This window comes from Magallana gigas, chromosome 6 (assembly GCF_963853765.1).
Source record: "Magallana gigas chromosome 6, xbMagGiga1.1, whole genome shotgun sequence".
Taxonomy (NCBI): domain Eukaryota; kingdom Metazoa; phylum Mollusca; class Bivalvia; order Ostreida; family Ostreidae; genus Magallana; species Magallana gigas.
This window is the reverse complement of record NC_088858.1, coordinates 26,246,142-26,260,836: the sequence shown is the minus strand read 5'-3', so window position 1 is coordinate 26,260,836 and position 14,695 is coordinate 26,246,142. Positions and strand designations below refer to the sequence as shown.

The window sequence follows — 14,695 nt, the reverse complement described above, 5'->3', positions numbered from 1 at the left end:
ACATATATTGAGCAGAACAGAGCAATGCCCGGGCAATATACAATGCAAATTCGTTAGGTCTCCAGAGAAACAAAGCATGTAGTACAAGAAATGAAACAATAAATCCCTTGGTGCCGCATTTACATCATGTGTGCCTATCTAATGTCATTCTTTAATAATCGCATAATATACACAATCGTTCCAAAGCTGTACCCCCTGTCCGGCATTTGTACGCCATGCTTTGTAACAAAACTCAGTCGGGTTGTAACCGTTTCCTCAACTTAATTTTGGGCTCAGCGATACTTTTGGTTAATTTGGCATGCAACTCTCGAGAGATTCCGATGTACTTTTCGTAAGGTTTCGAATGATATGTTTCTAATCTTCTTTCAAATCGAAGAAGCTCGAGAGACAAAAGTTCTGAACATATGAGCTTGGAAAAAAAACATTTTTAAAATCCCTCACTCTCACAAATGTCAATATTTACTATGTTCATTCATTGCAGAAGACAGTTATATGCTCATGATAACCAATTTGCCATGTAAAACTAATAATGGCGTTGTTTCGTTTGCATAAAACGCCCAATAAACTGGGAGATTGTGGGGGAAACAAATTTGATATCATCCAATTATTATGCGAAAGGTGTCAATTAAGTGATAATTTCGTCAAAGTAGTAAAGATTTATTTTCAATTCAGGAATATTCATTGAAGTTGTATAATGATTTGATGTGAAAAATCTCCTTGAATTTTCACTTCCTTGTGTAGTAGGCATCAAACTTGAAGATTTCACCTTCATCTAATGCATTTTATTGAAAAAGTGGCTAAGATTTCGATTTTGTGTACACCCACGCATAACCTGATAACACTCAAATAATTGTAAATTTTATTTCTGATCTAGTTCAATTATATCATATTTTTATTCTCGGTTATACATGTGCAATCATGGTGTTATTATAAAAAAATTAAAGAATCGAATTTCTTGAAGGGAAAACTACATTAATATTGAAGTAGATGAGGATTATCGACCAAGATCTTGTTATACATATAGTGATTTTCTGTTTAAAAAAAAGTTGAAAGAATGCTTTACATCAATGACGGAAACCCGGACCCTCACAAGGCTCGTTTTTGTGATTGTCCGATTTGTTTGCCTCTGGTTACATCATATCTGTTTTCGATATCTCAGTTAAGCATAAATTCAATACGTTTTGTTATCAGAATTTCAGCACGTTGATAGTGAGGGCTTATTTTTGTTCCTCTTCATGCTTGTTATTTTTTTCCGCAGATATGAAAGAGCAGTTCTTTTTTCATTATTACTATACTATATGCTGTTAAAACGCCGTACAGACAAACCTAAAATAAAAACCTTTCAAATCGCTTTACACGCTTACAAGAGAGTTACACAACACATGGGAACACCATTATCCGACATAGACATCTCGTTCCGGAAATCAAAAGGTTTCAATCTGCGTTCTCTCACCCCCAAAATATCAATATGTCACGGGTCATTTCTGTTGTTTATGATCCTCGTTTGTTTCTGGCCTGTGTTGAAACATCGATGAACAAATATCGAAGGAATAGTTTTCCCAGCCAAATTGCACATAACTCATTCGGAACTCTTCCGCCCTTTTTGCATGTTTTAAAAGGGTTTTGGTGGCGAGAGCCAAAGGTTCTTTTGCAGGGTTTACTGAAAAATTTCATTCCTGATATTTTTTCTTATCTTTTATTGATAATTGACGAAAATAAAATCCTTTGAAAATAAACTCCCCTACTTTCACCAGTTAAGCTCACAGTACGAGATGCGCTACACCAAAAACCAAACGCCACAGACACCTTACAGTCTTCATTAATTGTCAATTATTATATAATACAAATCACCAGGCTAAAGAAGATTCCATCATTAATCTCTTATATCAATTCACAATAGAATTATTCTTAAGAGGACAGGGCGCCTTTGTTCCTTTGAATATTCTTTTTCGGAAATACTTTTGATATACTATGCACTTGCTCAAGTAACATGCACTGAAATTGGTGTTTTCTCAATTCTTGTATTATATAATTATACAGGTATTTGCTGTAATCAACTAATCAACATATCTGCAAAGTTTGAATGAAACCCCATATCTTGTTTAATATATATGTATATGTTCATAGCTTTTTAAACATTACGATTTCAAGTAGACAGTTGCATGCCACACTAAGTAACGTTAAATACTAAATAGATACTTGATCTTTAGTGGGGGGTTTTTAAGAACACCCCTCTTATAGAGTAATTTGTCATAGGTATATGACACGCGACAGGTGAAAGATCGAAATTTAGGCGTGTCATCCCAAATTGTGCAAAAAAAATTCCAAAACTTGGTCTTTACATTATTTTTTGGTCCCAAAAATTTGGTTGGAAAAACTGAAGAGGAGTTCAGATTTCAGTATCCAAGCATAAGGTTAAGAACTTTCTTACAAAAATATTGTTTGACAGGTCAAGAATGCTACATGCCAAGTACGAGAATTCACAATCATTATGTAAAAGTACATCAAGAAGTAGGGTACTATATACATTTGTTGAATCCACACGTTGAAGGGAGGATGAAGGAGATTTAGATTACTGATTGTTCATAAGTATACATTGTATCTAATATATTTTGAATGAACGTGTTCGAAAGTATTTTCAAGAATTTGTCTGTATCAATTTATAATTTGTTAAAAGGGAGAGGTATAGAAAGTCTTAATCCTTTCTCTCAACTGCTGAGAGAGAGAGAGAGAGAGAGAGAGAGAGAGAGAGAGAGAGAGAGAGAGAGAGAGAGAGAGAGAGAGAGAGAACACGGTCAAAATATATTTTTTTTTAATTTAAAGTAGTTTTTTTTTTAATTCATGATATATTTTTATTTGATCTTAGGGGAGTGTTCACGTATTCCAAGTCAACACCTATCAGCTAACAATTAGTTAAAACTCATCATGTACTTTTGGACATTGATTTGAGTACCACGTGATTGCGATTGCTGTCTGAAAATATTTACATTGGGATTGACGGACTGAGAAAAGAATATGAATTTTAAGGTATTTGTGTTTGCAGTCAGAAACACACATTTCATCTTAATAGATATACAAATAAGATATCGGATTTCATTGAGAGTCCGTTTGTTTATGCCTTATCCAATGTTACATTATTTACACCCCCTGCGCTTGCGTGACTTTAAAGCGGTAGAGAAACTCAATACTGTGAAATCAGTTTTATTCGTGGGTGACAATGTTTGTGGGTATAGCCAACATTACCTGGTTCGTGGTGACGTAATTTCGATGGTAGCAGGTTCAATATCGTTAATAAAAATTAAACAAATGCTTGTGTATATGTTCGTGGGGATGTGCATTCGTGGGCAAGGATCGAGATCTCTCTCTATCTCTCTCTCTCTCTCTCTCTCTCTCTCTCTCTCTCTCTCTCTCACAGAGCGGAAGTTGATAGTAAGTATTCAGACTTTCTATCCCCCTCCCTTTTAATAATAAATTATAAACTAATACAGACCTATTTTTCTTCAAGAAATCCTTGAAGAAAATACCTTCGAACACGTTCATCAATGTCAACGTTATCTTTGCTCTCCATATGCCATTTAGTGCGCAATATTCATCTTCTATCACGGATGCTGATTTGCCTTTGAAAAAACAATCATTTTTCTCTTCAAGAGCCTGATAACGGGTCCTGTTCGATATCATAAATTCTGCATGTTCAATTTTAATTTCGCACTGTTCAAATTCCAACATGTCTGATCTAACACTGATATGAGTTTTATTTTTAGTTATAGATTTGCAATCAATGTACTTTCTCGAAATGAAACAATACATTTTTCACATTTTATGCTGTTTATGATTTATAAATGTTGTTTTTCTCAATTATCTGTGTGTGCATGAAAGCAGAGAAAATAGCTTTCGATGAAAGTGATATTATATATATCCGTTGGGGCTTTTTGTTTAATTCATATATCTGTTTTTCTTTCTTATTTTTGATTGCTGAATACTGAAAGACAATTGATCGTATTATAAAGTAGCTGTAGTTAAAGTATTGTATTCAAAAAGTACGCTTATATAATAATGTTGAATGGAGATTAATTCAGAAGATAAATTTTTGGGCGCATAATGTGTTGATGGAAACAAATTTTATATAATTTTTTATTCAATATACAAAGTGATACTATTTGCTTAGCAGGGAAACATGAATTAAATTGAGAATTTGTATACCAAAATATTTTAATTATTTTTCTTTCTAAATATGAACCAGAAATGCCTAGTTAAATTTCTTTGATGATAATTTGACTTTTGAATTTTTATATTCTTACTTTCAGTGTCATTCTAAAAGTTCATTTTAAACCAGTAAAAATTTGTGAAATTCTTCAATGTTTAAATGTCAACGTCTTTTTGGCCGATTTTTTTATGCGTGTAAAACACAAGTTTTTAATCAAATGGGTACAAAAAGTGCATGTAAAGGATTAGCAAAAAATTGCACCATTTATATAACATTCCCTAGGATTTTGGCAAACTCACGAGTGATGTGTCAACGGAATCTCGCCACAAAGTATAGCACTTTGTTTCAACCACTCCAACAACTCTTAGCAAAATAGTATTCTTATCAGAAAAGATTTTCTTTCTAACTACATTTTTGTAAAATATTTTTTTTCTCGTAATCCTGCATTCAACAAACCAGGAGTATGTCAGCGGCCCGGTAGGTCGATTTTATAGTTCGATGAAAGGTGCCCATGAATCAGTGCGAGGGGGTACAGCCAATCTTGATGGCAGAGGCTTTAAAACCGTTACGAAATACCGGGTAAGTTTACACAAAAAACTAAACTTTTAGATACCACCTGATGATATATCAGAAGTGTTTCTCTTATGTACACATTTATTGAATGGGTACACTTGGTATTAAAACAAGTTTGTTTAGAGAATTTTTTTTTCTACGAGAATTCATTATATACAAACATACATGTACGTATATGATTTACGGCTTCGCGAAATATACACAAAGCCACGTACTGAGAGATTTCAATCAGTTAAAACATAAGATTGGGTTGTCCCTTATCAATTCTTGAACAGTTTTAAGGGGGAGGGGGGTATCTCTTTTAAGATATCGCTGATCTGGAAATTCCAGAGTTTTCATCAAAAAAGATTAAAAGTTTATTCGAAAAATATAAAGGCACAATTGTTCCAATACTGAATTATTTAATTCCGACATATGTTTTTGTCAAGTATTTAGATCTCTCTCTCTCTCTCGATCTCTCTCTCTCTCTCTCTCTCTCTCTCTCTCTCTCTCTTAATCAAAGAAATTCTTTCATCACACATATTATAAACTTAAAATCTTTTGTTTACTTACCAGAACGAAGACATTCATTGTGTCGTCTGTTTAGACACTGGCGGGAAAATTGACCTTTCAAATTGATCCAACACTGCAAGCTGCCAAAGCAATCGACATTCATGGGCAGGCGATATTTGGAGAGTTTACCATCACTGAGGATAGAAAAATAGAGATCCTGTTTGAAACAGATAAACGCTTTCTGGTTTCTTCAGAATAAAGGTTGCATCCACGTAATAAATCATCAGAAATAAAAGAAATCTCTGTTACATTCTTACTCAAATCTGTGGGTATTGAACATAGACGGCGTTTTCTTCTCTGTCGAAGCCAGATGCACACACCACTCATAAATTAGATCAAAGATATGTATATACGATGCGAGAAACGTATATTTTTGTAAAGAATATTATGTAATCTAAATGTATTATTCATAGAGGTCATCACCAGAACCCATTAAAATATAGACACAATTGTTAGTCCACGAGTATTTTTAAAGTATTCACTGTTTAGACATCCAATATTTATTTAAGCTAAATGGAACGATTTTAAACCTTTTTTTTATTTGTGTTTTGTTTCCACAGGGCGTTTCTTACTTTTCATTCATGATTTGTAAACAGCCAAACAGGGCATTTTGTTCTGTCCAAGTTTCATTGAACCAAATATGTTTCTTCCTTGCAGGAAATCTAGTGTTTTACGAAATCAACAGGCAATCAAATTTATGTTCGTCTGCATGTATTAAACTTTCTTACCTTGTAATTTAAAGCTGATTTTTTGAACATTCAAATAAAATGGTTCTATAAAAATTACAAACTCATGAACTCACCGACATTATGCAAAACTGTTACAGTCTTGGACGGTACAGCAAGTTCATCTTGGGGTCACGTGCTCTGCGTATAATTAACCTGTTGGCCTGGTTAGAGCAAAGCTTCGTACAGACATCAGTCCAAGAATTATTCACATTCATAATTAATGCATGTAAGACTCCGTCTGTTACAGGGGGTGTGATTATTGGTTGAAATGGGTGAATCGTGCTAGAGTTATTTACATGATCATAGAGAATATGGTTCATTAATAAGATATTATGATAAGATTACTAGGGTACATTAAGGTACATTCTCTCTCAAAAAAGAAAGACAACTCTTTACTTTGAGAAAAAAAATATTTTCTTTGAATTAAAGAGAAGAATATCTTTATTTAATGTAAAAATAAAATAAAGAACAAATGCGTAGAACTTTAAATGCCGGTTGTCCAATTTTAGAGAATTCGTATCTGCAGGTCTGTAGCTCCCGGTCTGAAAAAAAAATTTGGATGGACGACCTCCCAATTTACGCTGCACAAAAATTACGCTAGTTTTTGGGCTGCTTAACCTTATTACACACAAGTTCTGTGAGAAAAATTAGAACCATTTTAACAAGACCTTGGACTTTCGGTAGGATGTAACTATCTTTTTCTTGCGTCATAACAAGTTAAAGATGACGCTAGTTTCAAGTGAAATATACACCGATTACGTAGTCTTTGCTCAAAAGCCAGATAAATCTGGTTTATTTCAAAGAGCCAGAGCTGAGTGGCCAGCAATGAAATAGACAGGCCTACGTAACATTGCTGTTTGACACAACTACCCAAAGTCCAAGCTCCTGTTAAAATGTTCTAGTACCATTAAATTTTTCAGGCAATCTACTACTGATACGGTCCCTTTATTGTCTTAGACTTTCTCCGAAACACGCTCACCGACCTATGTTTTTACGTCGAGATCAAGAGTCGACATTTTTACGTATAAACAATTAATCTGCACCACTTCACCTTACGGGGTTGGTGGCGATGTTTAAAAGAACATCAGAGGCAAGCAAAGTGACGATATCTGTAGTAAAATGTTCGATTCTTTTTTGGAATCAAATATTTGTTCAGAATATGTGCGGAAATCAAAATAATCTGTCCAATAATAGCGCAATGTATGTGCGCCGTAAATTGCAGGGGTTTTTTTACGATGGGAGGCACTGCAGCTCCCAGATCGTCTATCCGAATGTTCTTATAACCCGGAGCTGCAGACCTGCAGCTAGAGAATTCAAACCTATAAATAAAAAAAAATGATAACACTTAATATTTTAGAAGTGGTGGTGGTTAAGAATTTTATACATCTTTATTCAGAATTCATAAGCAGCACCAAAAATAGCAATAACCTTAATTTGCTTACATGTATATATATTAATACCAAAAATGGCAATAACCTTAATTCGTATACATGTATATATATTAATTCAGTGTATGATTCGTCATTTTTCCTGATAATTAGTCATTTCAGGTCGTATTTCATATCTACCCTTTTTAAAAATGATATCTAGATGGGATCATGTTTTCATGCAATACCGGTATTATTTCGTTTTTTACATATCGTTACTCTGAAGGAGTTCGTGCGTGTTTATAAAGCCACTGCCTCGCTTCTGACTACAAAAGCTTATAACCTTGAAGTTATATATTCTGCACATAAAACTGCTAAACATGACAGATGAAAAATAGATGCTATCTTAACCCATTGCAGTACAAAGAAGCGGCTCTGATGCGCTCACAATAAAGTTATCTATGTAAAAGAAACCATATCATCTTTGATGTCGCAGACGTTAAATGTTCTAGACCCTTCCGTCTAAGCTTATTCTGACGTATAACGGGCTCGAGATCTTAAAATGAGTTTTCAGTAGATTTTATTTAGCATTGTGTTTCAAATGGAGATGTACATACAGGCAGCATTTCGGAACAATTTAAAAGAGAGAGAAAGAGATTTTAATTTTCAAATTCTGTAAGCAATCAGAAACATATTGTGCGAAACTTATTTTCTTTATACTAGTATCCTTTAGCTATACATTCATGAGGTACGCCTTAAAAGGTTCGTTTCAACATACAGTGGAACAGATTTAGATGATACACCTTTTACATGTAATGTAGGCGCGTGAAGATTTCATGACATTTGTCATAAACTGATTTAAAATGGTATATGACAAATTCGTTAGTGAAACAACCAAATTCTGACCATGCTTATTGCCTAAGTCACACTGAGACATGCTTTATGACTAACGACCTGTCGTACCCCAATGCTGAGTCCTCATAACTATAAGAAACAGGAATTCACATATGGAATTCTTCGCTTGGAGAGTCTATATTCACAAATTACATTCTGCTGATGGAGAAAAATGCCACTTATGAGAAAACACAGAATGGACTATCTTTGTGCTGCTGTTATTTCTTACCCAAACTATACATATAAACACTATCTTTTATTATTACTTGTTATAATTTCAAAATGACAGTTAAATAATTGTTGTTTGATTCCAACATGGCTTAATAAGTTAAATGTAGCTTGAAAGATAGCAAAAAAGGAAATCTTTGTGTCTTTTATTAAATGTATTAGCCAGAATACCAAAGGTTACGCATGTTTTTGGGATCGGATGCGGTTTAAAAGATTTTAACACCGTTCAATAGCTTTGGGGTGAAAATATAAAACCTTTAATTTTTTTCACCAAGTTAGTAAAAAGGTGCAACAATAGGCAAAACAATTTCATGAATAAGCCGATCCTTACTTTTCTTGCGGCAAAATACATACAATCATAAACACTTGATAGTTTTGATAATTTAAATCAAGCGTTGGTGAACCTTTGAATGGCGAATAAAAGGTAATGTCATTGACGATAAATAATTGCACTAGTGCAATAATATTATTTTTATTTTTATTTAAATACATTATTGCACTGTTTAATCCGTATAAACAACAAACATGTAAACGCATTTGTAAACCAATGAAGACGAAATTATCTTTGTAAAATTACAACACTGTTTTGTATATGTTTTTAAAGAATTTGGATAAATATTTAATTTAATTAAAAAGTTATGAAGATAACACTGTGAATTAATATACAGGTAAACTTGATGGACTCGATTTTAAACATTAAAAGTGCCAATCACGTAATTTATAGATTGCAGATCAAACTGACCATGTTTTTTTAATTGGTGGATTGAATTATAACTACATAAATATGTATGCACAACGAATAGCCTTCTTTTTTTATCCATATTTATTCTAATTACATTTGATTTTAAGTATGTCAAATACTAGGCAAAAAGCAGAATACTTTCTTTCTTTTCATGTCCTCTCTCAACTTTTCTCAGGTAGTGGGTGGAAACAGGGCCTGAATTCTGTTTATATATCGTGCCTGACAAGGGTTCGATAACTGTCCAATGATCGACATTGCCAAAGGTGACAAGTTCGGAGGACGAAGACTTCAAACAAACACTCTCTAAAGATATTAGGACTGTCGACTTTACATGCTCTTGATGCACACATCGTTTGTTTGACACTCATATTTAAAAACACCCCAAAGTCTTTAAACAACGCCAGATTAACTGAACGATAACCCCCTCCTCTTTGGTCTAAGTGTGTTTTAAAAGGTTTCTCGACCTGTTGGGCATACTGGTAAATCCGTGTGTAAAATTTTAAACAATATTTAATTTCATGATTTTTGGAATATTGTCGACAACATCGATGGACAACATTGATGATGATGATGATGATGATGATGATGATGATGGCGGCGATAATAAAAATGATATTGAAACCAAATTGAATAACTTTAACAAAGAAGGAAAATGAAACATTATTTTGTTGATTTTTTCATAATTTGAACAATTTGATTGTACCATTTAGCAAAATTGTATGTTATAGGATTGTTCTTTTCCACCCCCACCCAACCCCCCCAAAAATACATACATGTATACGAAATAAAAGAATGTGAATTGAAATCTTTTTTTTAAACAAATAATGTAACTTTTTCGGAGGATTTGTTTTAAGTTTGGTAAATACTTATTAAACCCCTGTTCATCAACAACTAAAATGATTCAAAAAGATCATTTAAAAGAGTCTTCACGATATTGGAATACTCGTAAGCTGCTGCATGAACGCAATGGATATGTTGCTGCTGGTAAGTTGCTACATGAACGCAAAGGATCAAGCCCACGTCCAAGACAATGTTTGACAACAAAACTCGAGCTATTCTTTTTTACCCCTACACAGTCAGACAGTCTAGGCCAAAATCCATTACAGACAAACGATAATTTAATTCACATTAAAATCGTTTTAGAAACCCTTGTAAACCGTGTCTCTTGGGAGACCCACAGTGTATCAAGGTCTTTGAACTGGAAGAAAATTCCTGGTTAATTAGCGTTTATGCCCGTTCGGACCGCTGGAGTTTGAATGGAACTTCAAGAGATCTCTGTCAAGGTTTGGTTAATTGATAGGAAAGCTCTATCATTTTACAATATATTATTTGCTAAATAGGTTTCTATTTATTTGAGTCTATTGTGAATGGTACTAGGAACTGATCTCGACCGAAAAGGCTAAAGTTTTTCTCTTCTGTTTTTTTTTAGGACAAATGATAGTTCTGTGTACAAAAGCTAGTTGGGGTTTAGCCACTGATAAGCTAAGAACACTTTAACAGGATTCCCATTACTAGTAATTATGCGTTTGATCGGCTGGTGTTTTTTCTGTTTATGGGTTTTTTTTAGACATCCTACCGATAATACCAATATTCCCATAAACCGCAGTAAGAATTTTATTTTTAAAATTGTGGTCCAAACAGAGAGAGAGAGAGAGAGAGAGAGAGAGAGAGAGAGAGAGAGAGAGAGAGGGAGAGGGGGAGGGTGGCCGGGGCAGGGGTCTCTCACCTTGACCTCGACCTCGCTAGGATTGTAACAAGTATGAGTTTGGTCTGTTGCGGGCCGGTTTTAGAACTCATAACTATATATATAGTAATAAAGATTTAAATGGTTGGGAATATTTTGCATCTCAAAGTTTTATGGATGAACAGTCGGTACTTCATAATACATGTATTTTTTTTTTTTTTAAGTTTTATGTGTAAAGATATGGATATTGTCTTAATGAATGAGGACCAGGAAATTCAGCTGGACACTATATATATCTGAGATGCCTAAAAGTGCATTTTTTAAGCCAAAGATCGGAACATATAAGAATTACACTAATCTACACGTAATTACTTTTCTCACACGTTGATATCGTGTGGAACTTCAGGGAGGCATTAAATCGTCGAATCATTTTCCTGAAAATCACGTATTGGCACAGATCTATTTTTTACATTTCCAAGGCAAGATGTGACTACTTTTTTCTTTTGGTCGAGTATTGACCAGACCTTCAGATAAGAATTAATTCCCCTCTTGCGTGCAGACTTTGAATTCCCGACATTGCACGCACTCGTTCTTTTTCGGAGCACCTATACATATAGAATAAGCGTACACATATCTTATACATATCGAATACAGGCTTAGCTCCAGGATGACTTTACTTTCTATAATTCATTACCCCAATCCCACTTTTCAAAGTACATATATTTCGCAAGTATTTAAGTACAACTGTAAAGTAAAGGGTTTGGTATATAGTTCTTTCATGAACAGAAACTCTGCACCGAACTTATTTGCACCAAATCAAGGTTCGTTTGATGCTAGATTCACATGCAGAGCTTAATTTTAATTAGAAATGCGTGTACTCAAAAATAAATCCCAGGTAACTATCCTGTTAAAATTCCTCGATTTTTGAAAAAAAGTTCATGGGCGCATGTTTAATGCCGTCAAAGACTTTAATCCCATCGCCAATAGTACAAATCCATTCCACGTTATTAGGCAGCTTTTGGTTAATGGAAGTCACCGTCTGTGTTAACAATTGTTGTTATACAGATTTTCATGCATAGATTGGGTTTATACATATACATGCAAAGAAAGATCACGTTCATGGAAAATCGAAGCACTGAAAGTACTTATGGGACTTGCCTTTTTTATTTATCGTATACTTATTCATACATATGTAGCCACTATTTGAGTTTGAGCATTTCTAATTCTTTAAAAAGATTTAGTTTCTGTTGTATTATTTTAAGTTTAGGAGTTGCTTATGGTGTCTTTGTAATAAATATATTTTATCAATATAAAGAAAAACAAATGAATGTTGAATGAATTTTCGCCATCCACGCAGAAATTCAGCTACATGTATGATTATGACCTTATACATGTGAACTCTTTTGTCCCCTAAACTCTATCTTTTATTCACTGCGCGTTACATGTATCTAAACCTGAAATTCAACAATACGCATGTCTGAAAATGTTCAATTATCATTAATAATTCATGAATCTTTTTCATCCAAAATGAAAAGACTATGGAGTCGAATTCATATTGATCTCCTTGAAGTGAAGATTTCCGAATAAAAATATACTTAAAATATATTAAAATTTATAAATTATGGATTTTAGAAAAATAAGTAATAGCTTAAATTAAGCAAAAACAATAATATTTTTTTCTGTCGATCTGGTCCCGGGACCATAAAACTTAGACGAGCCCACTTTTGATCTCACTCTCACCTTTCCACTATATATTTCTTATGTAAAAGTGTGAATTAGATCAAAAGTGAACCCGTCTAAGTTTTATGACCCTGGGGCCTGATGAGTAAAAACTACCCAGCCTCCTCAAACATTGGTAAAAATCATTGATAGTGAACATCAGTTATCATCGTCTCGATTTTCAGAGAGAATCATATTTCGTTGCGGATCCTTCATGAAATGATTGCAGAGGTTTACGCCACTTAGCATACATCAGCTGCGATTGACATCATAAAAGGGGTGATTTTAATTAATTACCCCCCCCCCCCCCCCCCACAAACACACACATACAAAAAAAAACAAAATTAAAAATGTAAAAGTTACTTATTGTTTGACCAATTATTCAGTCAAATTGCGTTTCTCGCGTTTATGTCGGGAAAAATTGATTGCAGGAGAGTTCAATTATTAAAAAAAAGCACGCAAACCGCTAGCATGAGGTGTAGGCTATGATGAAGAAAATGGAATGAGCTGACCAGCCCGAGGATGTGTTGACGTTTATTGCTGGAGCATTTGGTGTATTGACAAATCCATCCCGGTACTAAACATGATTGAAAATGGGAAATCCTTTCATGGAACAATATACCATGCATCTTTAATAAAATCTGATGAAGACTGACGCATTCGTTTTCCCGCCACAGTTCGCTTGATTTATACATCGAGATAACGTCTTATTGCTTCATCAATCCTTGCTCGTTGTGTACCATAGAGACAATGTGTTTTGAAGATGAATACATGCCCTTGTGATGTTACTCGAAGAGAAAAGGGGAAAAAACCCTCTAAAATCGCTCTAGAAGGTCCTATCGGGATTCCCTACACGGTTATTATGTGGTATAACAGATTTATTACTATCTATTTCATATGTATTTATTCGTTTTGGGGGTTTTCTATCTTAGTTTTGTGTAGTATATTCTTAGATATTATTCATCTAAAGTTTTATTGCGCAATGATGCATCAACTGGGAACACTTTTAATCATCTAAATGTTGTAATCGATAGGTGAATTTTTACCTTAAATGGTTAGATAGCTAAAAAGAGGTTTTATTTCATTGATTAAAGTTAGGCAGTTGGGAAAAAATCCACAAAACTACGTATACGTTTTCGAAATTTATACAGAATGAAAAGAATAACATTTCTTTTGTGTGGGCCTAGTGTTATAGTTTTAGAGAATTTAGGCATGATAGTTTTATAAAATATTTCGATTTTTATCAATTATCATTACAAATATGATTTAAAGCAACGTTTTCTGCAAAATCAGTAAATGACATGAATTTCTACATGTATAAGCGTTTGAAAGTGTTTTCGTAGCCATATCAAAGTTTTAATACTGTACATTTATTAAATTTTTTACTTAAATGTTTTCAAAATTTAAGAAAATAAAAATGCATTATTTTCTTAACGTTTTCATTTATTTCCTCGTTAGATTATAATTCTGTTTTGATATATAATAATATGCCTTTTAAAATTGATGAAAAACAATGAAAAAACAATTATTTTAATGGAGCAAACGTGTTCGGAAGATGAAATGATTAAATCGTATAGAAATTGGTATAAACAGATTTTGTCTGCCTTCTTTAAAAGTATAATATTAGACTCTTTAACCCACACACTGTTCTCTCCGTTCTTATCACCGTAAAATAAACTTGACTATTCAGTTGTTTTCATAAGAGAAAATTTGGTCTTCTTATATATCTTCCGCACCTGTTGGTGTTCGAAAGGTTACTCTCGAAGATTTGTGTGGCTTTGTCTAAATTACCTTCGTTCTTTGAAAAGTACAACATTAAGAGAAGGAAGCTAATTAACGGAGAGGATGTGTGCATACCAAAAAATTAGCTAATTTCGTGATTTAATCTTGTAGCATAACGATTAATTTAATCTACACCTGTTAAAAAGAAAGTAAAGGATTAATTCGCTATTTTCTCGCTTACATTGTTTGTCGCTACCTAATATTTATAAGCATTTAGGCAAT

General features: G+C 33.6%; 1 protein-coding gene across 1 annotated transcript in view; it reads right to left on the bottom strand.

Moving 5' to 3' along the window:
- LOC105330132 (limbic system-associated membrane protein) overlaps window positions 1–5,463 on the bottom strand; it is a 40,097-nt gene extending 34,634 nt beyond the window's left edge. The window contains exon 1 of the mRNA XM_034470523.2: window positions 5,330–5,463. The gene's annotated coding sequence lies outside the window, so the exon portion shown is untranslated. The remainder of the gene's footprint in view (window positions 1–5,329) is intronic.
- Window positions 5,464–14,695: the final 9,232 nt, after the last annotated feature.